Source organism: Oryctolagus cuniculus, chromosome 10, assembly GCF_051225735.1.
Source record: "Oryctolagus cuniculus isolate XC-2025 breed Fujian yellow rabbit chromosome 10, ASM5122573v1, whole genome shotgun sequence".
NCBI lineage: Eukaryota > Metazoa > Chordata > Mammalia > Lagomorpha > Leporidae > Oryctolagus > Oryctolagus cuniculus.
Window position 1 is genome coordinate 78,681,795 of NC_142876.1, and position 26,987 is coordinate 78,708,781.

Consider the following 26,987-nt stretch of genomic DNA (forward strand, 5'->3'; position numbering starts at 1 on the left):
AGAGTTAGAGAGAGAGAGAATCTTCCATTGGCTGATTCACTCCCCAAACGACCGCAATGGCAAGGGCTGGGCCAGACTGAAGCCAGGAGCCAGGAGCTTCTTCTGAGTCTCCCTCATGGGCACAGGGGCCCAAGCACTTGGCCGTCTTCTGCTGCTTTCCCAGGCACATTAGCAGGGAGATGGATCAAAGTAGAGTAGCCGGGGCTGTCGCTGTGGGTAAAGCCACGGCCTGCGGTGCCAGCATCCCATATGGGCTCCGGTTCAAGTTTCAGCTGCTCCCCTTCCGATCCAGCTCTCTGCTCTGGCCTGGGACCTGCACCTGCGTGGGAGATGCATAAGAAGCTCCTGCTTCGGATCGGCACAGCTCCAGCTGTTGTGGCCAACTGAGGACTGAACCAGCCGATGGAAGACTTCTCTATCTCTCTCTGTCTCTCCTTCTCTCTCTGTGTAACTCTGTCTTACAAATAAATAAATCTTTAAAAAAAAAAAAAGTGGATTGGGGCCGGCGCTGTGGTTCAGCAGGTTAACACCCTGGCCTAAAGCGCTGGCATCCCATATGGGCGCCAGTTTGAGACCCGCCTGCTCCACTTCCAATCCAGCTCTCTGCTATGGCCTGGGATAGCAGTAGAAAATGGCCCAAGTCCTTGGGCCCCTGCACCCACGTGGGAGACCCGGAAGAAGCTCCTGGCTCCTGGCTTCGGATCGGCACAGCTCCAGCCATTGCAGCCAATTGGGGAGTGAACCAACGGATGGAATCCAGATCTCTCTCTCTCTCTCTCTCTCTCTACCTCTCCTCTCTCTGTGTAACTCTGACTTCAAATAAATAAATAAACCTTTAAAAAAATGATCTTTAGAAGAAAAAAAATGGAACAGCTGAGGCATGAACTCGTGCCCATATGGGATGCTGACGTCATAGGCAGCAGCTTTACCTGACCTGCTATGCCACAACACTGGCCCTTGAGAAGTTTTTTAAATCATAAACCAATATTGAATTTTGTATTGTATTAAATGAATTTTTATTGTATTAAATGCCATGATCATATGACCTTTTTCATTTTGACTACTAATATTACATTGATTGACTCGTAAATATTGAACTAACCTGGCATAACCCATTATAAAGCCTGCTTGGTTGTGATTTATTAACCTTTTTATACATTGCTAGATTTTTTTAAAAGCTTTATTTACTTGAAAGGTAGAAGGAGAGAGGGAGGGAGGTAAAGAGATCTTCCATCCACTGGTTCACTCCCTAAATGCCATAACCATTTCAGAAATGCATCAGGCACTGTCACTTTGGAGTGAAAAAAATAATATAAAGTAGGAAATGTGAATAGTGGTGTAGTTATTTAAAAAAATGGATGTATTTAATTTCTTTAATAAGTTCCAGGCCAAAGCCAGGAGCCTACGACTCCATCCAGGTCTCTCCTGTGGGAGGCTGGGACACAGGTAGTACTTGGGCCATCTTCCCCTGCACTCCCAGGCACATTCGCAGGAACTGGATCAGAAACGGAGCAGCCAGTTCTCAAACTCGAACTCATATGGATGTCAGCATCACAGGCAGCAGCTTAACCTGCTGCACCACAGTGCCAGCCGCATTGTTAGATTTAGGCTGCTAAAACTCTGGTAAGGATTTTTGCAACTATGCCCATGAGGAATATTGGTCAGCAGTTTTCTTGTTCTGTCTTTGGTTTTGGCGCGTCAAAGTAAATGAGTTAGAAATAGTTGTCTCCTCTTCTGTTTTCTGGAAAAGATTGCATTCAGTTGTCTTTATTTTATCATTAAATGGTAGGTAGGCTTTTTCAGTGAAGCTGTCTGGAACTATAGGTGTCTTCTTTTGGAAATTGTATGTTAGGAATTCAATTTCTTTAACAGTTACAGTACTGTTCACACTTTCTACTTCATATGTATTCATTTTTATCACCAAAAGTGACATCTTCTGTATCATTCCTGAGATTGGTAGTGAGTATTATCTCTCTTTTTTTCTTTATCAGTCTTTTCATACATTTATAAATTTTATTGATTTTTTTAAAGTTTATTTTTATTTCATTGACTTTCTATTTTCAACATATCCTTTCTATTGCTTGATTTGAGTTTCTTTTGTTTGTTCTTATTTTTTAAATTGTTAAAGTAGAAGCTTAAATTACCTATCTAAGATTTTTCTTTTCTAATATAAGCATTTTAATGCCAAGATTTGCCTCCCTCCAAACACAGCTTTACCTGTAGCTGACAGTTTTGATATGCTGTATTTTCATTTTCATTCATAGTATTTCATAATTTCTCTTGACACTTCCTCTTTGACATATTGATGAATAAACAGTGCATTGTTTCTTTCCAAGTGGCTGGAGATTTTTCTATCTTTTTCTCCTTGACTTCTATTTAATTCCATTATGGCCAGAGAACATACTTTGTGTCATCTCAGTGCTTTCAAATTTTTAAGGTTTGTTTCCTTACCCAGGATGCAGCTGTCTTGGAGACTCACATGCACTGGGAAATGGTATGCATTTTGCTCTTGCTGGGTGGAATGCTATGTAATATTGCTTAGAGTCACTTGTTTTATTCTGTTGTTATGTCCCTTTATATCCTTACTGATTTTCTATTTATCAGTTCTAACAAATGGTAAGGGAAGAATGTTGGATTCTCTCATTATGATTGAGGGTTGTACCTCTTTTTATTTTTAATTCTGTCAGTTTTTGGTTTAACATTCTGTTGTTAGGTATATAAACTTTTAGGAATTTTTTTCTCCTTGCTGTATTAATCCTTTTATAATCATATAATTTTCTTTGCCCTAACATTTACTTTAGCATGAATGCAGTCACTTCTACCTATGTTTCATTCATTTTTGCATGGTATAATTTTTATTCTTTTTGCTTTTCGTTTATTTGTATCATTATATTTGAGATGAATTATGTAAATAGAATTTGTAAATAGAATTATCCATCCTGGTAATCTTTATCTTTCAGTTGATATGTTTAGCTAATTTACATTTCAATGTACTTAGTAATATGTTTGAATTTAGGGGCTGGTGCTGTGGCACAGTGAATTAAGACACTGCCTGCAATGCCAGCCTACCATGAGTGTCAATTTGAGTCCCAGCTGCTCCACTTCCAATCCAGCTCTCTGCCAGTATAGCTGGGAAAGCAGTAGTAGAGCCACATGGACTGCAGATTACTGCCAGCCACATGGGAGACACAGATGGAGTTCCATGCTCTTGGCTTCAGCCTGACCCAACCCTGACCATTACAGCCATTTGGGGAGTGAACCAATGGATGGCCTCTCTCTCTCTCTCTCATTTGGCCTTTCAAATAAATAAAATAAATAATTAAATATATATATATATATTTGTATATAAGTTAATCCTTTCCTTGATTTCTATTTGTTTCCTCTGTTTTACTGTCTTGCTTTGCCTTTCTGGTGGGTTATTTGAACATATTTGTAACATTCCACTTTCTTTTACCTTTTCTGTTTTTCTCCAAACATTTCAGGATTTTGTATTTAACATATAGTTATTGAGTTCCAGTTTAATTCCATTGTGGTCTGAGAGTATACTTGGTATGTATGCATTCTACTATCATGACACTCTGTATAGTAGTTTTGGTGTTTGGTGGTAGGCATTATAATGTAGATAACATTTTACTTTTCATTCTCCAATATTCTAACATTTCAAACTGAATACATAAAACTTACCCATACCTAGGTTTTTTGCTGTAGTTGTTTTATGTACTACATCTGTGTCCAGTGAACATTCCATGAGACAATTTATAGCTTTTGCTTTCAACCATCAATTATACTTCAGGAAGCTCACTAAGAGAACGGTCTGTTTGCCCTGAAATTTACCATTTCCGTTTCTCTTTCCTCGTCCCAGTGTTCCAAGTTTCTTTCTGGTATCATTTCCCTCAGCCTGAAGGACTTCCTTGGAAATTCTTTCAGAGAAGGTCTGCTGGCGAGAGCTCTCTGTATTTCCATTCATCCGAGAATGTCCTCATTTCACCTCCCTCCCGAAGGAGACTCTCCTGGGAATAGAATTCTGGCCTGACATTTGCTCTCTGCTTGCACTGAGCGTGTTGTGCTGTGCTTCATTCTGGACTCCATTGCTTCTTGGAGTAATCTGCAGTCACTTCCATGGTTGTTCATCAATAAGCAATGTGCCATTGTCCTCTGGCTGCTCACCAGGTTTTTTTTTTTTTTTTTTAATTTACTTGAGAGACAGACAGACAGACGGATGGAGAGAAGGAGCGCTCATCTGATAGTTCACTCCCCCAGTGCCCACAGTGGCCAGGGGGCCAAAATCAAAGGCTGGAAACACAGTCTAGGGTCTCCCATGTGGGTGACAGGAACACAATCACTGGATCCATCACCGCTGCCTCCCAGAGTCTGCATTAGCAGGAAGCTGGAGTCAGGAGCTGGAGTCAGGCATCAAACTGAGGCGCTACAACGTGGGGCACGGGCACCCTAACAGGCCATCTTAGCCACTAAGCCTGTCCACGTTTCCATTTTTATTGTGGTATGCCTGGCACAGGTTCCTTTAGGTTCATATTATTTGGGGTTTGTTGAATTCCTTGACCCTGCAGGTGTGTTCCTGTTACCAAATTTTGGAAGTTTTCCCATCATTTTTTGAAATATGAGTTGTGTTTTGTATGTTGTATTTTTTGCTTTGTTCCCAAACTTATATAAAGGAATGTTAAGCCATTTGGTATTGTCCTACATATCCCCTGAGCTCTGCTGATTTTTCTCTCTGTTGCTCTCACTGTGTAGTTTCTATCGATCGTTCTTCAAGTTCACCGAATCCTGCCTGTGTCGTCTTGGTTTGGCTGATAAGCCCATTCAGTCAGTGCCTTTTTTTAAATTTCAGTTATTGTATTTTTCAATTCTAAAAGTTCTTTCATTTTTGATATTGTCCATTTCTTTTGTTCCATTTATTTTAAGAAGTGTTCAAGATTTCTTAGTGGAGCGTACTTCAGTAATTGTTTTAAACTCTTTGTCAAATAATTTCCTCTTCTGTGTTAACTCATCACATCGGTGTCTTTTCCTGTGTGCCTTGAGTGCTTCTGGGTAATTCATATGCTGAGTAATTTCCATTTGTATCCTAGACATTTTAAGCATTGCGTTGGGAGACTCTGGGTCTTGCTTGAATCCTGTGAATGGCATTGATGTTTTTGCTTCAGCAGGTAATCAACCTCACTGGGTTTCCACCTGTTCCCAGCCTCTTTTCTGTGGGCTGTGGTTGCACATCAGTTCAGTTCTCCAACAGTGCCATTCAGGTCTGTCCCCAGCACCCATCACCTGGGCCCTGCTCAGGTGATAATCTAGTCCATCATTTCACTCTGAGGTCTGTGTGTATTGTTAAGGCTCACAGCCATGTATGAGCAGCTCAAGGGAGAGCCCAGGAGCTTGTAAGAAACATTCTCTTCTCTCTCCTGGAGGTCCTTGACACTTGTCAGCTCCTGAGTTTCTCTTTTCTTTTCGCTCATTTGGGCAAACCCAAGGGCTTTATTTTCCCCCATTCTGCTACACACACGTCCACAGCTGTGCTCAGAGTTAAACAGCCACAGGAATGCCCTTCCCCTCTGGAGATCACAGCTCCTCCCATCAGAGAGGTAGGTTGCCTTCCTCAAGGATTTAGCCCTGTGACCTCCCATTGTCACCTCTGACACTTCTGCCAAGTGCACCTCAGGACCACTTGGGCAGGAGAGCGAGAGAATGGAACAAAGGCAAAGAAAAGACAAAGGAAAACCGAGTAGTTACCTATCCCCTTAGTCTCCTCAAGCCAGAACCAGAGGCCCCCTGTGTGCACTGTGTCCACTGTTGCTCATTCCCAGGTTGTGTTGCACTCAGGCCTGTGGGTACCAGAAGGAGGAGAAAAGGTGGAGCACCAGTGGTCTTCCCACCCCCTCCCTCTTCTTTTTTTTTATTATTTTTTAATTTTATTTTATTTTTTTTTTTATTTTTTTTTAACAGGCAGAGTGGACAGTGAGAGAGAGAGACAGAGAGAAAGGTCTTCCTTTGCCGTTGGTTCACCCTCCAATGGCCGCCGCGGCCGGCGCGCTGCGGCCAGCGCACCGCACTGATCCGATGGCAGGAGCCAGGAGCCAGGTGCTTTTCCTGGTCTCCCATGGGGTGCAGGGCCTAAGCACCTGGGCCATCCTCCACTGCACTCCCTGGCCACAGCAGAGAGCTGGCCTGGAAGAGGGGCAACCGGGACAGAATCGGGCGCCCCAACCGGGACTAGAACCCGGGGTGCCGGCGCCGCTAGGCGGAGGATTAGCCTAGTGAGGCGCGGCGCCGGCCCCCTCCCTCTTCTGAGTCCGCAAAGGGCTGATCCACGCAGCTTCTCTGGGCCACGTAGCTGCATTCAGTGAGGGAGTACATTCACTGTGCTTTCTTACTCTCTGTGTTTTTGACTGGGAAGGAACCGCCCCTCCCTGAACTAGCTAATTCCTAGAGATAGCAAACAGCTCACTTGGAAACATACCTTCCCAATGCAAGCCAACTACTCCCAAACCCATACCCCACAACCACCTGTTGTATGGGGCTCTAGCACTCCTGGTCTCTACTCACCTGCTCTAATCACCCCAGGCCAGGTTCTAGGCGACTGAGTGAGCCTCAAGCCACAGAGCCTGCTGGGAGTGTTCAAACCAGCCCATCCTAAGCCTGCCTACCTTGCCACAGAAGCCACAGCAAAGGCTCTCACCACACTCTCCTCTCCCCCTCTGCTTTCTGTTGACTCTGGGGCTCCCCATGCAGCCCTCTGTGGCTTGTGTACCCCTCCTTCTGGGAGCTGTGAGTAACAAACTGTTGTTTCAATGGCAGTTATGTTGTCATCTGTTGGCCCCACAGTGCCTGAGTAATACTGAAACCCACATTTTAAAACAGAGACAAAACCAAACCTCCGACTTCTCACGTTCCTCTCAGTGGGGATGCCGACTTCCTCTCACTTCCACTGTTTCTTTTTTTGATAACGTGAGTCTATCAGCTAGGGCGTTTTCCAATACCAATCAGAGAAAACTGGCTTAGGGCTGTGCTCTGAGTGTTGGTGTCTCCCCACAAGTCTTGTTGAGATCCTAGCCCCTCAGGGGACACTGGTAGATAGGGGGGACCTCTAGGGGGTGGGCAGGTCCTGAGGATGGGGCTTCTATGACTGAGATTAGTGCCTAGAGCCCTGGCGCCCTCTTGCCACCATGTGAGGACACAGCAAGAGGGTGCCCCGTGGGAATCAGGCAGCAGGTTCTCCACAAATACCAAATCAGTCAGCAGCTTGATCTTGGCCTTGCCAGCTACCAAAACACTGAGAACTTACCTTTGTGTTCTTTAGAAACTACCAAGTTTGTCATACTTGGTTACCATCCAAATGGACTGAAACAGTTACCAAAAAGAAGGAATTTTGGCTGCCCTAAGTACCTGAGAAATTCCATTTGTTTGCTTATTGGTTTGGTTTTGCTTATCTGGGCTTGTGCGTTTTGTAAACGAAAGTCTGTGGTGTTGAGGTGGGCACCTGCCATGCTTCTCTGTAGGGGATCCCTGCCTCCTGTAACCCTGACCTTCCTTCCAAGAGCTGATCCTGACCCTGGCCAGGTGAGGCACTGCTGCCCACCCCACCCCCCAACTCTAGAGGGCTCACACAGCCAGGCCCTCTGCTCAGCATACCCCAGTGCTGTGGCTGCAGCCTTCAGGGAGGAGAACCACACTCAAGCCTTCAGCTATTGGGAGCAAGCACCTCTGTTTGTGCCGGGGGTTACTTGGGAATGGGATGTAAATCCAGGACTGCCTCTGCCCATGGCATTCCAAAGAGCTTATCCAACGGCATGGACAACTGTGAGAAAAGCGAAGCAGACTTTTTACAATATTGTTATGGGCCCACCGGTGCCTACAGACTTTTCTTCATTCTCTGACATGTCAGTAACACAAACTAGTAAATTGCTATTTCACTGAGCCAGTCTGTATGAGTTTTCTGTCACTTGCAGCCCGAAGTATCCTGACTAATACACCAATAAACCCTTTCTATTACACTTTAGTGTGGTCTGAATCTTGAGTCCATTCTTTTTTAACCACAACACATGGAGATTTCTGTCAGAGTGCCTTGTCAAAATCTATCAGAGGGGCAGGCATTGGGTAGAGCAGTGGATTTGTTGCCTGGGACACCTGCTTCCCATATCAGAGTGTCTGAGTTCAAGTCCTGGCTCTATTCCTGATTCCAGACTCCTGCTAATGTGCAACCTGGGCGGCAGCAGGTGATCATGACTGGGTCCCTGCCACCCACCTGGGGGACCTGGATGGCATTCTTGGCTCCCAGCTTTGGCCTGGCCCAGCCTTGGCTTTTGTAGGCATGTGGGGAGTGAATCTGCAGAGAGAAGGTTGATCTTTGTGACTTCTCTTTGTCTAGCTTGCTCACTTGCATGCTCTCTCTCTCTCTCCTTCTCCCAGCCTTTGAAATAAATAAAAACAAGATGGGGTTGATGTTATGGCATAGCAGGTAAAGCTACTGCTTGTGACACCAGCATCCCATATGGGCGCCAGTTTGAGTCCCTGCTGTTCCACTTCTGATCCAGCTCCCTGCTAATGGTCTAGGAAAGCAGCAGAGGATGGGCCAAGTATTTGGGCCCCTGTACCTGCACTGGGAAACTCCTGGCTCCTGACTTCGGCCTGGCCCAGCCCTGGCCATTACGGCCATCTGGGGAGTGAACCAGCATATGGTAGATCGATATTCTCTCTCTCTTTCTCTCTCTCTCTCACTCTCTCTCTCTAACTCTGGCTTTCAAATAAATAATAAATCTTTTTTTAAAAAATACAAGTAAATAAATTGTTTTAAAAACCCACTCCACTGGAAGGCATCGTAACGTGCTGGATGAATCTCATCTGTGTAGCCCTCTTGTGCTTCTCCGTGAGACACGCTCTGCACTGTCTCCTTTGCGTCTTCCCTAGAAGCAGACCCTGAGTAGAGGGTTGAGTGTCCATGGTTGATTTCAGAGGTGACCCCAAGAGCAGCAGCAGGGAATCAGGTGAGTCAAAGCAAGACCACAAGGCCACGTTACTGAGAAGGGTATCATAGAAGGCCCCAGAACTCACTCCTAAGAGGAGATTCTGGGAGACAATAGAGGATGAGCCTTGTGATGACCCCTCATGGAGGAGGCAGTGAGGATTGTTTTGGCCCTAACTCATTTCCATCACTGGCTCATGACGTCTCTGCTGACCACAGGGCTCTAACCTACTCAGCCCTTCCATCCTGCCCTGCTCAGGAGCCCAGAGCGAGTCTTTAGCTGAAGAATTGCAGGTCCTTCCAAGAGGACTTGCAGGCATAGACCTGGGGAACCCTGAGAGTTCAAGGGATATGAGAGCTGCACGGCCAGCATCTGCTACAGAACCCGAGTGTGGTCTTTGACTCTCCACACTTCTCTCACAAAGTGGATAAGAAGGTGTATTGACTGAATACATGTTGATTCACAAATAATGGCTCTCATATTTATCAGGCTTTCTCCATGTTTGCAAAGATGAGATTAGAGGTCCTAAGTGTGATGTTTTCTAGCCTGTCTCACCAACTCATTCATTCATTCATTCATTCAATTATACAACAAAGGCTCTGGGGGAACAGAAATCACTAAGTATAAGTCCCTGTCCCTGCATGGCACAGAAGCTGATGTCAGATGGACAGAGATGTAGTTCCTGCTGGAACAAAATTGGTACTTGCTTTAATAAAGGTAACTGTAAACCCCCATTAGAACACAGAGGGAAGAATCACAAAGAAAACAGTTTCTGTGTCTTAGAAGACAAGAAGGAAGGGAGAAAGGGCACTCACTCCTTTTATCAAAAAGATTTACTTATTTCCTTGAAAGGCAGAGGAATAGACAGACAGTGAGAAATCTTCCATCCACTGATTCACTCCCTGAATGGTCACAATGCCTGGGACGTGGGCCAGGCTGAAGCCAGGATCTAGGAACTGGTCTCCCGTTTGGGTAGCAGGGACCCAAGTACTTAGGCCATCTTCTGGTGTTATCTCCAGGGCATTAACAAGGAGCTGGATCAGAGGCAGAGTGGCCAGGACTTGAGCTGACACTCCAGTTTGAGATGCCAGTGATACAAATGGCATCAACATCTGCTGCACCACAGTGCCAGCCCCAGGGCACTCATTCTTGTTACCACAACATGATAAACCACTCCACGTTTATGGCACAAAACAGCCACCGGTTTGACAGGACACTTGATTCTGCAGGCCTTGAAAGGAGGCCCAGGGTCAGCTATGTGTCCCCATAGTGTCTGAGGACTGCTAGGAAGGTAGGGCACTGGGGATGGAGTCCTCTCACTTGCTCACCTGACAGTTGATGCTGGTGTTGCAAGGCCCTCAGCTGGAGTTATCCATGGGGGGCCGGGGTGGCGGGTGGCGGACACTTGGCCTCTCGGTGAACGCTGCTTGGGCTTCCTCCCAGCCTGATAGCCAGGTTCCAAGAGCTTGCTTGTGTTCCAGGACAACATGGTAGAAGCTGTGTTGTCTGTTATGGCCAAGCCTCAGGAGTCACACAGTGTACCCTCCACCATGACCGCAAACCAGCCCACACTCAGAGGCGGGGAGCTCAGAGCCACTTCTCACCACAGCCAGGGCGTGTGGGGAGGGAGTTATCATCACAAGTTTTAGAAAATGCCATCTTCAGCGTCGCAAGGCTAACATGATGTGGGGCATCTGGTATTTAGTCACAGCTTGCCTGGGTCTATGTTCTGATAGATACTGTTTTAAATTGCTTCATCTGAGTTAGATGTCCTCACAAAGACATGACGAGAGTGATTTACTGTTCTATCTATTTTTTGCTCCTGATCTGCCCACATGGGTTTTCTCTCCAGACCACACTTTGAGCTCGTAGAGGCTGGGCAAGGCAGGGGAGGGGAGCATCTGTGTTAATAGAGCAGATCGTTTTGGGAGGTCAGAGAAGGGCAAAGACTGTGCCTCGTCTTGCGTTAATATTAGACTTGATAATAAACACACCCGCAGCTACATGCTAAGTTCTTTTCTCATTGAAGTGCATTTCCGGAGAGCAATGACACGGTTTGGATTCATGTTATGTATAGTGTTATTTTATAGTGTATAGCACCATTGTAGACTATATAGCATTATTGTATAGTTCATAGCCTTATTATATAGTGTGCATTATTCTATAGTGTATAGCATGATTATATAGTGTGTAGCATTATTTTAGCGTGTACAGCATTATCGTATGGTGTATAGTGTTATTGCCCCCTCCAAACCATCCCAGTGTGTCTTCCTTTTTGAATCCTTTGTGATGAAGTTCAGGACTTGCAGGGAATATCTCTTTTGTCCAATTACTCGGATGAATTTTTAAGCTAAAGCTTAGTTGTTTGCCCCTTATTATAAGCTCTGTTAAAGACACGGAGCACAGACGCCTCATCTCTGGGATCTCCGTGTTAGTGACATTTTGACACCGAGTGGAAGGAAGTAGCTAGGAGGCAGTGTTGGACTGCAGTCCAGCAATCTTTGACTGAACTATCCAACTTCTGTGATTTTTGGGCAAGTTATTAGGGTTTCCCAGAATTTTGATTTCTTAATCTACAAAATGGGGGGAATGATACCTACGTTGTAGCCTTGCAATGCAGACGAAATCAGACAGTGAGAGTGTCTGGCACCTGAGAATGACAAATGGACTGCTAGAGGATTGGGTGTCTGGATAACCAGTGTTGAGAATTCTGTGTCCCTTTTCTGCCCATAAGAATGGAACAAAGGCGGAAAGTCAGCCGGTGCGCAGGGCCCCGGTGCTCCGTGCGTGTACCCACGCATGGCTACCAGGGATACTTCTGTTACCAATCACCTCCTCCTCTCTCTGCTTCAGACCCCTTGGTACATCAGCTTCAGGAGCCAGCCCTGGGGACTTCTCAGCAGCTGTGTTCTTGGAAGAGAGAGCAGAAAGGGGTAACTCGGATTGGAACGGCTTCCTACTCGCCAGCTACCCAGCAACCTCCCCTCGCCTTTCCTTGGGACATAATTCAGAGCAAGGCCTGTGGTGTCACTCCTCCAGTTTGCGACAGTGTTGTCAGGAAGGACAGAGCCAGAAATCTGCCCTGCCCTCGTATCAGAGCCCTTGTCCACCAACCAGCTCCAGCCACGCTGCCCTGAGCCACCCACCAGCTTCCCTGGCAGCCGTGGCTGTGGCAAGAAAATCTCCATATTGCCTGACAGTCTCCCTGCTTTCCATCAAGCCAGAAAGCCAGGAAGCCCGGCCACCGCGAAATCCCGAACGTGTCAATCAAACAACTGCCCGTTTCATTTGGCCCTGGCGTTGTTGTGGTTTCTTGCTCGTCGTAATTATTGTATCGATGACAATTCCACCTTTCAAATGAAAGCCCTCACCTCATTATCTCGGCTTGCCGTGATTATTGTCTGAGCTGAAATGGATTTCGTGACAACTCTGAAAAACCAGGGTTGGCTAAATTTAGCTCTAATTAGGCCTCATCTTAGCCCCGTGATTATTTCCTCGTTTAGTTCGGATTCCACTCGCTGGAATGCTGAGCGAGGGTTTGGCACCATGTCTGTGCGATTTTCACAGAATTCTCCACCACATTTCTTACGAGCCTGGTGATTGTTTTGTGCCACAAATGGTTTTTGCAGATAGAGCTTTAATCCCCTTTTATAACTCAGAGTTTATTAGGGAAACTCGGGCACTGCTGCACAGCTGGGAGCTGCTGCTGAGAGGAAAACCCCAAGCATTCCAGGGCATTCTCTGCGCAGCGCAGCCCCCCTGGGGCATCCCCTGGGGATGGGACATTTACCACCCCAGATGGGGGTTGTCTGACACTTCTGGGGGGGGGGACTTGCACCTTTTTGTGAATCAAGCTGTGGAAAGGGAATGTTTGCTGCCCTCCACTGGTGCCTCCCATACCTAAAGGCAGGTGCCCTGGGTCAGAGGAAGCAGGGCCGCAGGGACACATCTCAGCTCCACCTCTCCCCTGCTCTTTGACTTTGGGAAAGTTACTTCTTTGTGCCTCGGTCTGCTCGCCTGCAACAGCAGAGATGTGGTAGCTGTGCTTCGGAGGGTAGCTGGGAGGACTGAGCTAACGTGCTCGTCTGGAAGGCATTTGGAACCATGCCTGGCCCAGCATATGGCACTGAAGCGCTTGTTGCTGCTGCCGCTGCTGCTGTTGTTACAGTCCTCCTGGAAAAACAGCCTCTTAGAGTCATGTTCAAAGTAGCAGTGAGGCAGGCACAGCCTGGGGTTACAGGAAAATCTTCAGTCCCCTGGAGAGGAGCTTGCAAGAACCAATCGTGACCCCATTGTAGAGGGACACTACCTGACCGTCATTCCCTCTTCTGCATTTTCCTTTAGGGAACTGCATGATTCCGCAGCTAGTTGGCACAATAGAACCACTCTAGGTATTTAAAATAGAGTGAGATGTCTGTTGGGCACTAGCAGCTCATAGAAAGGATGAGAGTCATCCCATCGATGGCAAGGAAGTCCAGTGGTTAATACTGCAGGCAGTAGCTGTCACACTTAGGGCCATCAGGGGCCAACGGCCATCAGGGGAAGCCAGGACCATGGTGCATCTGAACAGCAGAGGCCAAGGCCATGAAGAGAAGGGTCCCAGAGGCAACAGAGCCATTGTCTGAAGCAGAGATAGGAAATGAATGCACAGAATACATAGGCTTTTTGTCTTTCTGTTCTCTATCTACCATGGCCACCTGCTACCTACCTGGGGACCAGATGGCAAAGACATCAAGGAGATGCGATTCTATGTGGTTCAGAGCAGAGATCTGAGAACCACTGGGCAATTTATGGGCCCACCTTTCCTCCGCCCCACCCCCAACCCCATCCATGGGATTCTGGGGGAGGAGATCTTGACCTTTGCCTTCTGCCTTGTGACCTTGGCTAGCCAATCAGTGCAATCCACTCTGCCAGCTACAATGACTGTGTCAGCACTAAGAATGTGATCCAAGGTGGACCAGTGAGCATGAACCCTAGAACTTCTGTCACAACTATTGGGAATGGCAGGAGGAGGTAGCAATCACTTGGCTTTCTCATGTTAATCCAGCATCACTAATGGCCATCTTGCTCTCACTCAGGAAAGACTGCTTTAGAATGAAGTCAGCATGAAAGAAAGCAAAACATGAGAGTGGAGAAAAGATTAGCAGCAACCTTGTGTGAATCCTGGATGTAGCCATGACTGTGTAGATTTCGAACTAATACACAGTAAACCTCAGACAGAACTTGGGTACTAAGAGGTGACTGCATCAAAACAGTGCCTGAGGGGGAAGTCTGTGAAGCCAGCAGTAGGTTGGCCACCTTTGTATGAGACAGATCTCCACATATTAAAAGAGAGGACTGAAGCAGTGCCATTGGTGATCCCCTGGTGCCTGCTTATCCCCAAAGACTTCTAGACACTCCCCACTGCCTGTGCAGGGTCCAGCTGTAATAGATTTCCTACAGATTCCTCTGCCTTACTGTGTTCTTCTCCAGTGTCTAGAGACGCTTTCTATTCCCTCCACACTGAGACCTTTTTCCTATCTCATCCTTAATCATTTTCCTTATGAATTTTTCTTAGGTGGCAGATACTTTGCTAATGAGATTGATATATGCATATGTATATATAGTTAATGTTGATTTGTGAAGACAATAACCTATGAGGTAAAAATTGTTATAATTGCCATTTTTAAAATGTGGAAATCGGGGCTGAGATGGGTGTGTTGACTTTTCCAGGATTTGAACCCAGCCTTCAGACCCTGGACCTCACCCTTCCTTTTTTTCACCTCCCTTTTCCCTGAGTAGCCTTATTTCCCTTGTGGTCTTAGCTCGGATCTATGCTTAAATTGGCTTCAGTCCTCCTGCGGCACTTGCCTGAGCTCCCTGTTCTCCCCTCCCCGTAGCTGTCAGCCCCCTCTGCTGTGGTCTCAGTGTGTGGATCCTGATAAATGTGCCCTGTGTCTGCCTCAGTGTCCTCAGCATCCAGTGTCCCACAGATCCTCAATGGCCATTTCAGTAACTAAAGGAAGCGTGCAGGTTGAACTACAGGTGTTGGCTTGCAGGAATCCTGACTTTTGTTCAGGTTTAATCTGAAAATCGTGTGAGAAGTGACCTTGCTCGCAGAAGAAGCAAGGAGTTTAGGCTGTAAGGGTCCAGAGACTGATACAGGGAAGGAATCAGACACAGCTTGATCCAGCCTGAGGCTCAGGAATGAGAGGCTCTCAGGTCTCCTAGTCAGACAAAGAGAGGCCATTAGGCAAAGGAGCCAGGTCGCATTCCTGAATCAGACCCTGGATCTGCTGTGCTCATCCCACACCCGGCACTCTCTCTGCAGCAGCTGCTTCTCCAGCAGGTTGTGAATTTCCAAGAGCAGTTTTACCTTCCGTTCTGTTTCCCAGCCCTTGACCTTGGCACTGTGTGGGCCCCTCCTGGATGCCAGCTGGCTGGTCACTGAGAGAGTGTTTGCTCCCAGTGCCTCTATAGCTCTCCTGGGCTTAAGTTTGATGGAGAAGAGACTGATGCTAAGTGCCAAGTGGCTGCCTGCTCCATGCAGCTGTGGAGAAAGTGCCAACTTTTCCAGGGACCAGTGCTCTGACATTTCACAAGCCTCATACGCCCCCTGTCATTTCTGATGATGTTGCCTGCCAGATAGCAGATACTGCTCTCCCTTACTCACAATATGTAATTATTGGCTCAAACATGTTCCCCCGGGCATCGGCGGCAGTTTTCATACCCATTCATTTACTCATGTATGCATGATTCAGCAAATATTTACTGAACACAGGTCAAGTACAAGAAGGCATATGCTAGGCTATGGCTGCGGGAGGTGAGAGAGGATGGAAAAATCAAACATGAGTCCTGCTCTCCCAGAGTGGAGTTGAAGACATAAAGGCTACAATTTCTAATGTGTGCACTCTGCAGGCGTGTGCTAACCGGTTTCTGTATAGTGTCTCAGTTATTCTTCCCAGTTGCCACAAAAGACGGTGAATAGATGAGGCAGCAGGGCCTCTGGATGCAAAAGCTACCTGCTCAAGATCACACAGGTGGGGAGAAGTTGCACAGGGATTCCAGCCCCATTCTCTGAGACACCGAAGCCTGGTTGTTTCCTCCAGCTGTGATGCCTTCAGCTGAGGACGAAGCAGAAGGTGGGCAGTGGCCCTGCAAGTTCAGGCAATGCACTGCAGAAAGTCAGGAGGGACCACGTGCAGCCGTGGGGCGGCTGGGTACTTCTGGAAGGTGGAAGCCGCCCACGTGGGTCTCACTCACTGACACCTGTCCCCACTCTGGACGAAAACCAAACGTTCAGTGGTCTCCAGGTCCAGTGGTCCCTGACATGAAGTCACCAGGTATTTGGAATTGACTTCTCATTCCTGTAAGGGGGCCCACGCCTGGCAGATGCAGCCTTTGAGGGTTTTGCATGCTGCCTGGCCTGTCACCCAGCCCCCGTACTGCTGTGGCTGCTGGGGAGCAGGGTGCTCAGATTAGGCAGGGACTACATTTTGTCTTGTTTTGTTTTAAGGTGGGAAACTGATTTTCAACACTGCCAAATGTTTACCATGTAAGGTGGAGACTGGGAGCAGCCACCTTCTTTATCTGCTCTGGTGGGCACGGCTAGGCAAGGCTTGTGAGCCAGGATTTAACTCCAGGAAGTCACTCAAAGCCTGGATACATGACCCACCTGTTCTGTTTAGTTCTAAAATGTGGGAGTGCACCAGAACTGTGAGAGAATTTACTCTCCCCTAAACCTAGGTTAAGGAGGGTGTCATATCTTGGGTGACGGGGTGTGTGTGTATGTGTGTGTGTGTGTATGGCTTATTCCTGGGAGCTGTTTCTACTATTCTCATACAGAGTGTCATTGTCAGCCAAGGCAGGTTTCGTTTGTGCTTGAGTAAGACAAAGTCATGACTTAGCTTGGTGGAGAGTTATCTAACAAGGGACAGCAGTGCACCCAGAATGAACAGCCCCAGTTGGAAAATGTGGACTCGTTCAGCTGGGATGGTCCAGTCCTGAACCTGTGGGTCAGGCAGTAGTAGCTATTAGACAAGGTAGCATGGTGGTGGACTTACCTTCAAGAAAATAGAGGCTGCCCCTCTCAATTATCCTAGGGATTTCAAAGGCACCCTGGGAATTAGGCCAGGGAAAACTTGTCTCCGGTTACAGGAGACCTTGATTCCTTGGCAGGTGGCTTCAGTTGACCTCTGGCTTGTAGAGCAAGTTGTTAAGTTCCTTGAGCATGAGCCCAGGACTGCCTGAGGCCAGAGTGGCAGAGTGGAGTATGCAGCATCCCATGTGGGAGCGATGGTTCAAATCCAGAGTACTCTGCTTCTGATCCAGCTTTTGGCTTACACCCCTGGGAGGGCAGCTGAGGGTGGTCCAATTACTTGGGCCCCTGCCACCTATGTGGGAGACCAGGATGGAGTTCCTGGCTTCCGCCTGGCTGCTGCAGGTGAAGTAAGCCAGTGAATAGAATGATTCTTCCTCCTTCCTTCCTTTCTCCTTCTCTCTCTCCCTCTCTCCCATCTTCCTTCCCCCCTCTCCCTCCCTCTCTGTCTCTCCATCCCTCTCTGTTGCTCTGCCTTTCACATAAACAGATCTTTAAGGGGGAGGGGGACTATAGGCTCCGTAAGTAACAATTCCTGGAGTGGATATGAGTATCTTTCTCTAACTCCCAAGTCTTCAGTCAGCTCTCATTAGAAGAGAAAAAGTAGAAATTGCAAGCATGAGTGTTGGCATCATCCAGGTTGGTATCATTTTCCTTGCTAGCCTTGTGCTTTTGTCAGCTTCCTTCTCTAAGCCCACAATTCCTTACTGGTAAAATGGGGATACTCAGCTCATCCTATTATCATCATTGCTAATTTCCCAGAGGCATGTTAGCTTAAGCCTAAGAAAATTATCATTGGACGTTAAAAGCAACACAGTTATATTTAAAAAATAGCTTTCCCCAAAGAAATTCCAAATTGGGCAGAGTGTTTTCATTCTTTGTCTTTCGTTCTATTTTTTCAAACAAGGATATAGAAAGGCATTTAGTGCTTGCTAATGGGGTGTTCCATACAAAGGTGCTGTAAAGAAATGAGGTGAAAATGAATCTGGAATTTAGTTAAACTTATTTATTATTGAACACATTTAGAAAGAAAAATGGAGAGTAATTTAATTCAATTTATACTACTTTAAAGAAATGCTTTTCATTAAGCAGTAAATAGTGTAGAGTTGGCAACAAGCTGTTCCTGTTTGTCTAGGAGAGGAACGTCTGTGGCCTTGGGAGCCGGGGGGCGGTGGGGGGGGGGGGGAGTTGCTGAACAGAATTCCCTCAGCAAACAAGTCCCTGTGCTGGAAAGCTGGGCTTCCTTATCTCACCAGCTCCAGGTGCTCAACTACTCTCAATTTTTAAAGATTTATGTATTTAATAGAAAGGCAAAGAGAGAGAGGGAGGGAGGCAGAGAAAGATCTATTCATAGGTTCACTCTACAAGTGGCCACAACAACCAAGGTGGGCCAGGCCAGGAGCCAGGAATGCCATCAGGGTCTCCCACATGGGTGGCAGGGGCCCAAGTACCAGGGCCATCTTCTACTGCTTTCCCAGGTACGTTAGCAGGGAGCAGAATCAGAAGCAGAGCAGCTAGGACTTGAACCGATGCTCTGATGTGGGATACTGACATGGCAGGATATGGCTTAACCAGCTGCACCACAGTGCCGGCCACTCCACTACTCTTAGGGTTTCAATTGTTAGCTTTCAAAGAAGTCAACACGAAGAACTCTGAAAAGTGAAGCTGGGCATTTGTTTATAAAATCTGGTGTGAAGGCATCACAGTGTCCCCTGGGCAGACTAGCAGCATGGCTTCCAACTTCACGAGCCAGTAACATAGCTTAGCCTGTAAACACACAGATTTATTGATGAAGCACAATGTTATAGATGAATTCCTGTTGTTTTTGATTGTCTGTACTTTCAATTATGTTTTTTACATGGAAAACAGTTTTTTTAAAAAAAAATTTATTTGACAGGTAGAGATGTAGACAGTGAGAGAGAGAGACAAAGAGAAAGGTCTTCCTTCCATTGGTTCATTCCCCAAATGGCTGCTACGGCCGGCACTGCACCAATCCGAAGCCAGGAGCCAGGTGCTTCTTCCTGGTCTCCCATGCTGGTGCAGGGGCCCAAGCACCTGGGCCATCCTCCACTGCCCTCCTGGGCCGCAGCAGAGAGCTGGACTGGAAGAGCAGCAACCGAGACCAGAACCCGGTGCCCATATGGGATGGTGTCGCTGCAGGCGTAGGAATAACCAAGTGAGCCACAGTGCCGGCCCCATGGAAAACAGTTTTTAAATGATTTGGAGCTGGGAGTCTAGGCTCAAGATGCTAAGGTTGAATCTCGGCTCTACTATTTCCTATCATGCGACTGACGTACTTACGTTTAAAGCCTGAGTTCCTTTTTTCTCTGTAAGATGTGAGTAAAAATCTGTATAGCATGGTTTGAAGGGAGGATCTACTGATATAATACGTAAAGTGCCTATCACAACTCTTTAAATCTTTGGTATTGTTTTCTTTGTTGTTATTTTTGCAAAAATAATTATAGCAGTATATATTGTTTTTTTTTATCTTTTATTTAATGAATATAAATTTCCAAAGTACGACTCATGTGTTACAATGGCTTCCCCCCCCATACCGTCCCTCCCACCCACAACCCTCCCCTTTCCCACTCCCTCTCCCCTTCCATTCACATCAAGATTCATTTTCGATTATCTTAATATACAGAAGATCAGCTTAGTATACATTAAGTAAGGATTTCAACAGTTTGCTCCCACACAGAAACATAAAGTGAAAAATAATAGATGATTTTTTTTAAATGATGATGAAATCAGATCAGACCTATTGTCATGTTTAATCCCAGTGAGAGTCAAGTTGGGAATTGATAATTTCTTTCTTTCTTTTTTTTTTTTTTTTACAGAAGATCAGTTTAGTGTACATTAAGTAAAGATTTCAGTCGTTTGCACCCCCATAGAAACACAAAGTGAAATATACTGTTTGAGTACTCGTTATAGCATTAAGCCTCAGTGTACAGCACGTTAAGGACAGAGATCCTACATGAGGAGTAAGTGCACAGTGACTCCTGTTGTTGACTTTACCAATTGACACTCCTGTTTATGGCATCAGTAATCTCCCTATGCACCAGTTATGAGTTTCCAAGGCTATGGAAGCCCCTTGAGTTCTCCGACTCTTATCTTGTTTAGACACGGTCATAGTCAAAGTGGAGGTTCTCTCCTCCCTTCAGAGAAAGGCACCTCCCTCTTTGAAGACCTGTTCTTTCCACTGGGATCTCACTCACAGAGATCTTTTTAGCAGTATATATTGTACTACCCAGTGACATTAACACTCATCTTAATTACCTCATTTAATCAAAAGGAATTATTATAATTGCATAAATGAAAACTAGGTTTGGTCTGGCTGCAGGTAATGGTGGACCTAGATATTCAAAAGAAGTCCTTCAAAATCTGTCTGTATCCACCTTTCAAACTTCTTCCCTATGTTAATGTCCAGCTCCAACAGCTTCTCTCCATAACCCTTGACAATTCCAGATTTCCACTTTTTTGACTCCTCTAGCCCAATAGTTTCAGCAAAAGGCCCATGTGACTTCTGATTGGATAGATTAGTGCCACTGCCTTCCTCGACCAATATCCAGTACCAAGTGGATAAGCTACTCTGATCACCCTTTGTTTGGATTGAGGATTGAATATAGCAGTCGGTGGCATTCCCATTTTTAATCTTTCTACTTCATCGAAGAATGAGACAGAATATCACAGGTGGCGGAAGACAAAACTCATGGACAGCATCACCACCATCAACAAAACCAGAAGAGATACCTCCCTTAGGAAACCCGAGACCCAGAGGGAGCGGAACTGGTGTGAAATTCATGCTGGTGCAACAGGAAGGAAGGGAGCATTCTGCAACACTACAATCTGCAAATCCCCCAGATGGCCAAACACCTGAGGAGGCTGCACCTGGAGCAAGAACTGCTGTGAACCGAATTCCGAACAAAGAGTAAAACCAGGAGGCTAAGAGAGGAAGTCCTCGTGGTTACAAATGACATTTCTGGAAACGGAACAGCCTGCAAGCGATGTCATCCCAGCAGCAGTTGGTGTCCAGGGTCTGCGCAATTGTTCAGCACATTCGCTGCTGAAAGGGACTGCCTAGAGAGAAGACTGACTCCATGTTTGGGTCCAGGGAGGCACAGGGTAAATTTGAGAAGATTATTCTGTAAGGAAGGAAGCAAGGAAGCTTTGTAACATTAATAGAGCTGTCTGCAGAAAATACAGGAGGCCTATGAAAAAGGGAACCCCTTGGCCATACTTAGGTGATTTGGGTATCCAAGAGAATAATGAAGAAGGCAAAAAAATAAAGGCACCTAACTCAGAGAATAAGCAAAATGGTTTCTACATGCTGATGACAAGATATCAAGTTTAGAAATCTCTAAAAACTCCATTTAAAAGCCTGTTAGAGCCAGCGCCGTGGCTCACTACTCTAATCCTCCGCCTAGTGGCGCCATCACACCGGGTTCTAGTCCCGGTCAGGGCGCCAGATTCTATCCCGGTTGCCCCTCTTCCAGGCCAGCTCTCTGCTGTGGCCCAGGAGTGCAGTGGAGGATGGCCCTGGTGCTTGGGCCCTGCACCCCATGGGAGACCAGGAAAAGCACCTGGTTCCTGGCTGCAGCGCGCCGGCCGCGGCGGCCATTGGAGAGTGAACCAATGGCAAAGGAAGACCTTTCTCTCTGTCTCTCTCTCTCTCTCTCTCTCTCTCACTGTCCACTCTGCCTGAAAAAAAAAAAAAAAAAAAGCCTGTTAGAGAGACCGGCATTGTGGCACAACGGGTTAAGCTGCCACTTGTAACATCTATATGCCCATACCTGAATGCTTCCAATTCAACTTCCTGCTAATACATCTGAGAAAGCAGTAGGTGATGGTCTAAGTTCTTGGATCCTTTCCACTCACAAGGAAGACTTGGATAGAGTTCCTGGCTCCTAGCATCAGCCTGGCCCAGCTCCAGCTTTGTCAACATGTGGAGAGTGAACCAGCATATAGAAGATTTCTCGAGCGTGCTCTCGCTCTCGCTGTTGCTCTCTCTCACTCTTTCTCTGTCCCTCTCTTTGCATTTCAAATAAAATCTTTTTTAAACACCTGTTAAGATTAATATTTCAGTAAAATTGCAGGCTAAAACATCAACATACAAAAATTAGTTGCGTTTTTATACTGCAACAATGAACTATCTGAAAAGGAAGTTAGGAAAATAGTATTACTTATAAAGTTTGAAGTTATTTAATTCAAAAAGTTTATGGGAAATGGAGCTAAAATATAAGAAATCCACAATCCAAATGGCCCTTGGCAGAAAGAAGAGTGCCCGGCCCTGGATAGCCGAAGGTGTTTCCTCATGAATCCATCAGTCCTTTAGATGTGACATCCAGCTTGGAGCTGATAGAGGGGTTTAGGTAGGAATCAGCCAGACGGCACAAGGAAGCAATCAGACAAATCTGGAAGCTGAGACATGCCCGGGGAAAACCATCCAGTGTTCTCAATAAGTCAGTGTCATCAAAAGGGAAATCATGATGAACTGGAGAGAAATGAGGGGTTTAATACCCAGACATGTTTCTTTTCTTAAGATTTTATTTATTTATTTGAGAGGTAGAGTTACAGACAGTGAGAGGGAGAGACAGAAAGAAAGGTCTTCCTTCCATTGTTTCACACCAAATGGCCACAACGGCTGGAGCTGCACCCATTCAAAGCCAGGAGCCAGGCGCTTCTTCCCAGTCTCCCATGCAGGTGCAGGGGCCCAAGCCCTTGGGCCATCTTCTACTGCTCTTCCAGGCCATAGCAGAGAGCTGGACTGGAAGAGGAGCAGCCAGGACTAGAAACAGCGCCCATATGGGAGGCCGGTGCTGCAGGCAGAGGATTAACCTACGCGTCACAGAGCCAGCCCCCAGACATATTTCTTGATAGAGCTCTTGGACCAGAAAAAAAAAAAAAAAAAACCTACAAAGATCCTTTTAATTTAATTTGGGGAAAGTTGAATATGATATGGATAGTCAATGAAATAAAATGTACTACAGTGGGAAGTTAGAGATCCATTGACTGAGAAAGTAAGTTTTAGACTAGTACATAGCGTGTCTGATATGAGTAAACCAAAATACATACAAATATGTGTATATAGATACAGATACACACACATAATGATCCAAACGCAGAGGCCCTAAAATACAGTGATTCTGGCTGATGGGAAGATGACATTTGTGTTTGTATCTTTTAATTTTCTGTAAATGTGAAGGTGCAACTTATAATAATAAAAGGGTTGCTGAAAGATAAAGGAGAGACTCTACTAAATGTCTTAGAGGTGCCACCAATAAGCAGCTGTGCCACCATGATGTGTGTGTGTGTGTGTGTGTTTAGGAAATGTTTCATCATGATACCGTTGCATTACTTCCCGCAGTCAAGGGCAGACCTGTGAGGCTCAGCAGGTGCTGAGAGGGCTTAGCTAATCTGGAGGATCTGGTAAGCGGATCACTTCCTTGTGGTGGCACAGAAGTTCTGGCCATCAGTTTGGATCCATCAATCAGCATATTCATTGGGCGGCATGTTCTAGAATATTCTGGTGTAAATCACTCATGTAGCTTCATTCCCTCAGAATGACCCTAGGGACTGAAAGCTGTGTAACAGAGAAACTGAATGAATTGGTACAAGCCTATCAGGTGTCAAACAAACAGGAATACATCATAGGCAAAGTGCTCCATCTATAATTGATGACAACCTTTGGAAATTTGGCCAGAAATGGATAATCCAGTGCTCTCTTTCATGTGTTTTCCCTTTTGTGATGTATACATAGTTTAAAGTAGATCCAATATTAAATATACAACAAACTTTTTATAGAACATATGGCCACTGAGTGGGAAAATACTGTATTTATGACTATCTCATTGTTACCTTTTAAGCAGTTATTCACTCTGGATGTTCCATGTAGAAGTTTCAAGAACATGATGTTTGTGTCAGAAAGCATATTCAAGACTATCAAGCAAAAAAGGGAACTTATGGCTGCCAATTTTTATGACTTTTTGTGTAATTGCCAAATTGCCACTGTCATATTAAAAATCTAGAATGCCATTTAGTTTGTCTTGGAATTACGTGGCCATCTTTTAAAATAAACATGTATTATTTCTGAGTTACAATCCCATTAGGGTACCATAATCTTTCTAGCAGTCAACTGAATAATTAAATAGTAAGGCGAGAGCTTTTATGATCCCCCACATCTGCAATTGAACATTTGCAATGGAACAAATGGATGCATTTCTCTTTGAGATCCATTAGGGAGAAAGGAGAAATTTAAACTCTTAACATCCAGCAAACAGCAGTTGTTCAAGTGTTAAGTTCTATCAGATAAAATTAAGTGACATCAAATTCTCTTCCCCTTTGTAAACTTTATGTCTTTGTTGAAATTGCTTATTCTGAAACACAGTAGGCTGTCACACCTTTCCCTTAAATTTCCAAAGCATCGAGTCATCAATCTATTGTCTAACTTCTATTAGTGCTATATTCATTTTCCCTAAAGTTTGGGAGTAAACACAAGCTCTAACAAGTTCACAGAATTATTTTCTAAAGCGTCTCCTACTGCCAGTGTTGTTACCGAGTCCCTGAGAGCATGACTGTTTCCTGCAGTTAATCTGCAAATGGTGTGCAGTATGATGTTTTGGCCATAAGTAAAGAATAGTAATGATTTTGTGCATTTAGCTCTTCACCTTTGTATTTATAAGCGGTCTCTGGAATTCCTTGGTCAAGGATCTACCTACAGTGCTTATTGAGTGAAGCTGTTTACAGAGTATTTCATGGAAGTGAGGAGAGCAGAGGGTGTGGGAAGCTTTCAGAGGTAGACAGTGTAGGCTGTACACGTTCACTCTTTTGTACACCCCAAGCGCTTGGAACATGTCAAGGCTCCTGTCAGGTGCTAGGGATACACTAGTGAACCAGACAGGCACTCGTGTAATTAACAGACTGTTGAGAGCAGCAGATACTTAAAATAACTGTGCAATTAGTCAATTAATTAATTGCAACCATGAGAAATGATATGAAATCCAGGTATGAAAAGAGTATGTAACCTGAGCTATCAGAGGACAGAAATGGAAGTTAGGGGGAGGAACCAGTTAGGAAAGGCTTCAGTAAGCTGAGAAGGGCAGAGGGTAACACAAACAAGGGAGAACAGCATGTGCAAAGGCCCTGAGCTGGGAAGGAACATGACAGATTTAAGAATTGGAAGAAGCTAAAGATAGCTGATGTGTGAAGAACAAAGGGGAGAATGGATCAGAAAGGAACAGAGGCCAAGGAACTGATACAGGTGAGATTTGAGAGGCTGGAGTTAAGTTTGTGTAGAGAGGAATGGCTGGATCAAATAGCTAGGCTTTAACATAATAAATAAGAGTGCCCCACTCGAGGAGGAAAAGGAACATTCCTTCAATAATGAATGACTGTTGGAACAGCGGTGCCTAACCAGTGTGGGATCAGAGTGGAATTGGAGACAGGCCTTCTGGCCAGGGCACTTGCAGAACTCCGTCCCATGGTGCTAAAGGGTGGACCCAGGAAAAGGAATGTGCAGCAGAAAGATAGGGATCCACTGGCTTTGTGCAAGAGCAGATGAAAGTAGGGAAGGAGAGGGAGGCATGAAAGTAGACTAAAAATGTAAACCTGGGGACCAGCATCGTGGCACAGTAGGTTAAGCCACCTCCTGCAACATTGGCATCCCTAAATAGGCACCAGTTTGAGTTCCAGCTGCTCCACTTCCAATCCGGCTGTCTGCTAATGCACCTGGGAAAGCAGCAGAAGATGGCTGAAGTATTGGGTACCTGCCACCCACCTGGGAGACCTGGATGGAGTTTCAGGGTCTTGGCTTTGGCCTGGCCCAGCCCTGGCTGTTGCAACCATTTAGGGGAATGAACCCAGCAGGTGGCAGATGGAATGCATCTCTTTCTCTGTTTCTCCCTCTCTCCCTAACTTTGCCTTTTAAATAAATAAATCTTAAAAAAAATCACAAACCTACTGCTCAAGGCGCAGATGGACCTGTACCTGATTGGAGTTACTGGAAACTTGCTCCAGCTCGCTCTCCTCTATGAGACAAGTTCTGCAGTGTCTCCTGGAGGTTCCCAGTGGGCCTGGGCCGCTGTTGCCTGCATTTCTATTCTGCCAGGTGCCACCACACCCTTTATTCTCTTCTTTCCCTTCTCCAGTTCATGTGCTGCTCCCCCTACTTGCAGAAGCCAGCTCCCAGAGGCACCACTTGACCTCACATTCCTGTCCCAGGGTCTGCTTCTGAGAAAAAAAAAAAAAAAAAAAAAAACTGAGATTGAGTGGAAGGGAGAAGATGGAACACACACACACACATGCACACACTTGCACACAATGTTAAGTTTCAAGCTGCACACAATGTTAAGTTTCAAGCTGCAGCAGAGACAATACTTGGGATTCAGCTTCAGGCGTTGTTTCCAAGCCCAGGGTAACTGAATTCCACAGGAGGTTGAGTTTCTTGAAAAGGGAAGAGGAGAGCAGGTGCTTGGTCTCATGGTTAAGACATCTGCATCTCACAGTAGAGTGCCTGGGTTTGAGTCCTGGCTCTGGTCTCCGTTCCAGCTTCCTGCTAATGCTCACGCTGGGAGGCAGCAGGCGATGGCTTGTAGTTGAGTCCCTGCCACCCTCTTGGAAGACCTGAATTGAATTCTCAGCTCCTGGTTTCAACTTGCATTTGGGAATAAACCAGCAGATGGATGATTCTCTCTCTCTCTCTCTCTCTCTCTCTCTCTCTCGGCCTTTCAAATAAATACATTTTTTAAAAGCTACCTAAGGGAGAAGCTCCTACCTTGTCTGGGGACATAGGAAGACAGGCTTAGGTGGCAGAGGGGACATTGTTCTGAATGGGGGCATTAAACAGGTTTGACTTTGGAGCTGCGTGACGGAAAGTTTTCCTAAGGGCTGCTCAGACATTTGGGGGTAGCTGACGTCTGTGAGAAAGTTGTGGAAGAACAGCA

At 45.9% G+C, this 26,987-nt stretch overlaps 1 long non-coding RNA gene across 2 annotated transcripts in view; it reads left to right on the forward strand.

Moving 5' to 3' along the window:
- Positions 1–26,987, forward strand: part of LOC149124300 (uncharacterized) — a 119,624-nt gene that overhangs the window by 85,026 nt on the left and 7,611 nt on the right. Inside the window, exon 3 of one of the 2 annotated variants that reach the window (XR_016214198.1) lies at positions 11,826–12,205. The exons of the other annotated variant lie outside the window; for it this stretch is intronic. This is a non-coding gene — a long non-coding RNA (uncharacterized LOC149124300). Of the gene's footprint in view, positions 1–11,825; positions 12,206–26,987 lie in introns of those variants that run through there. 2 annotated transcript variants of the gene reach the window in all.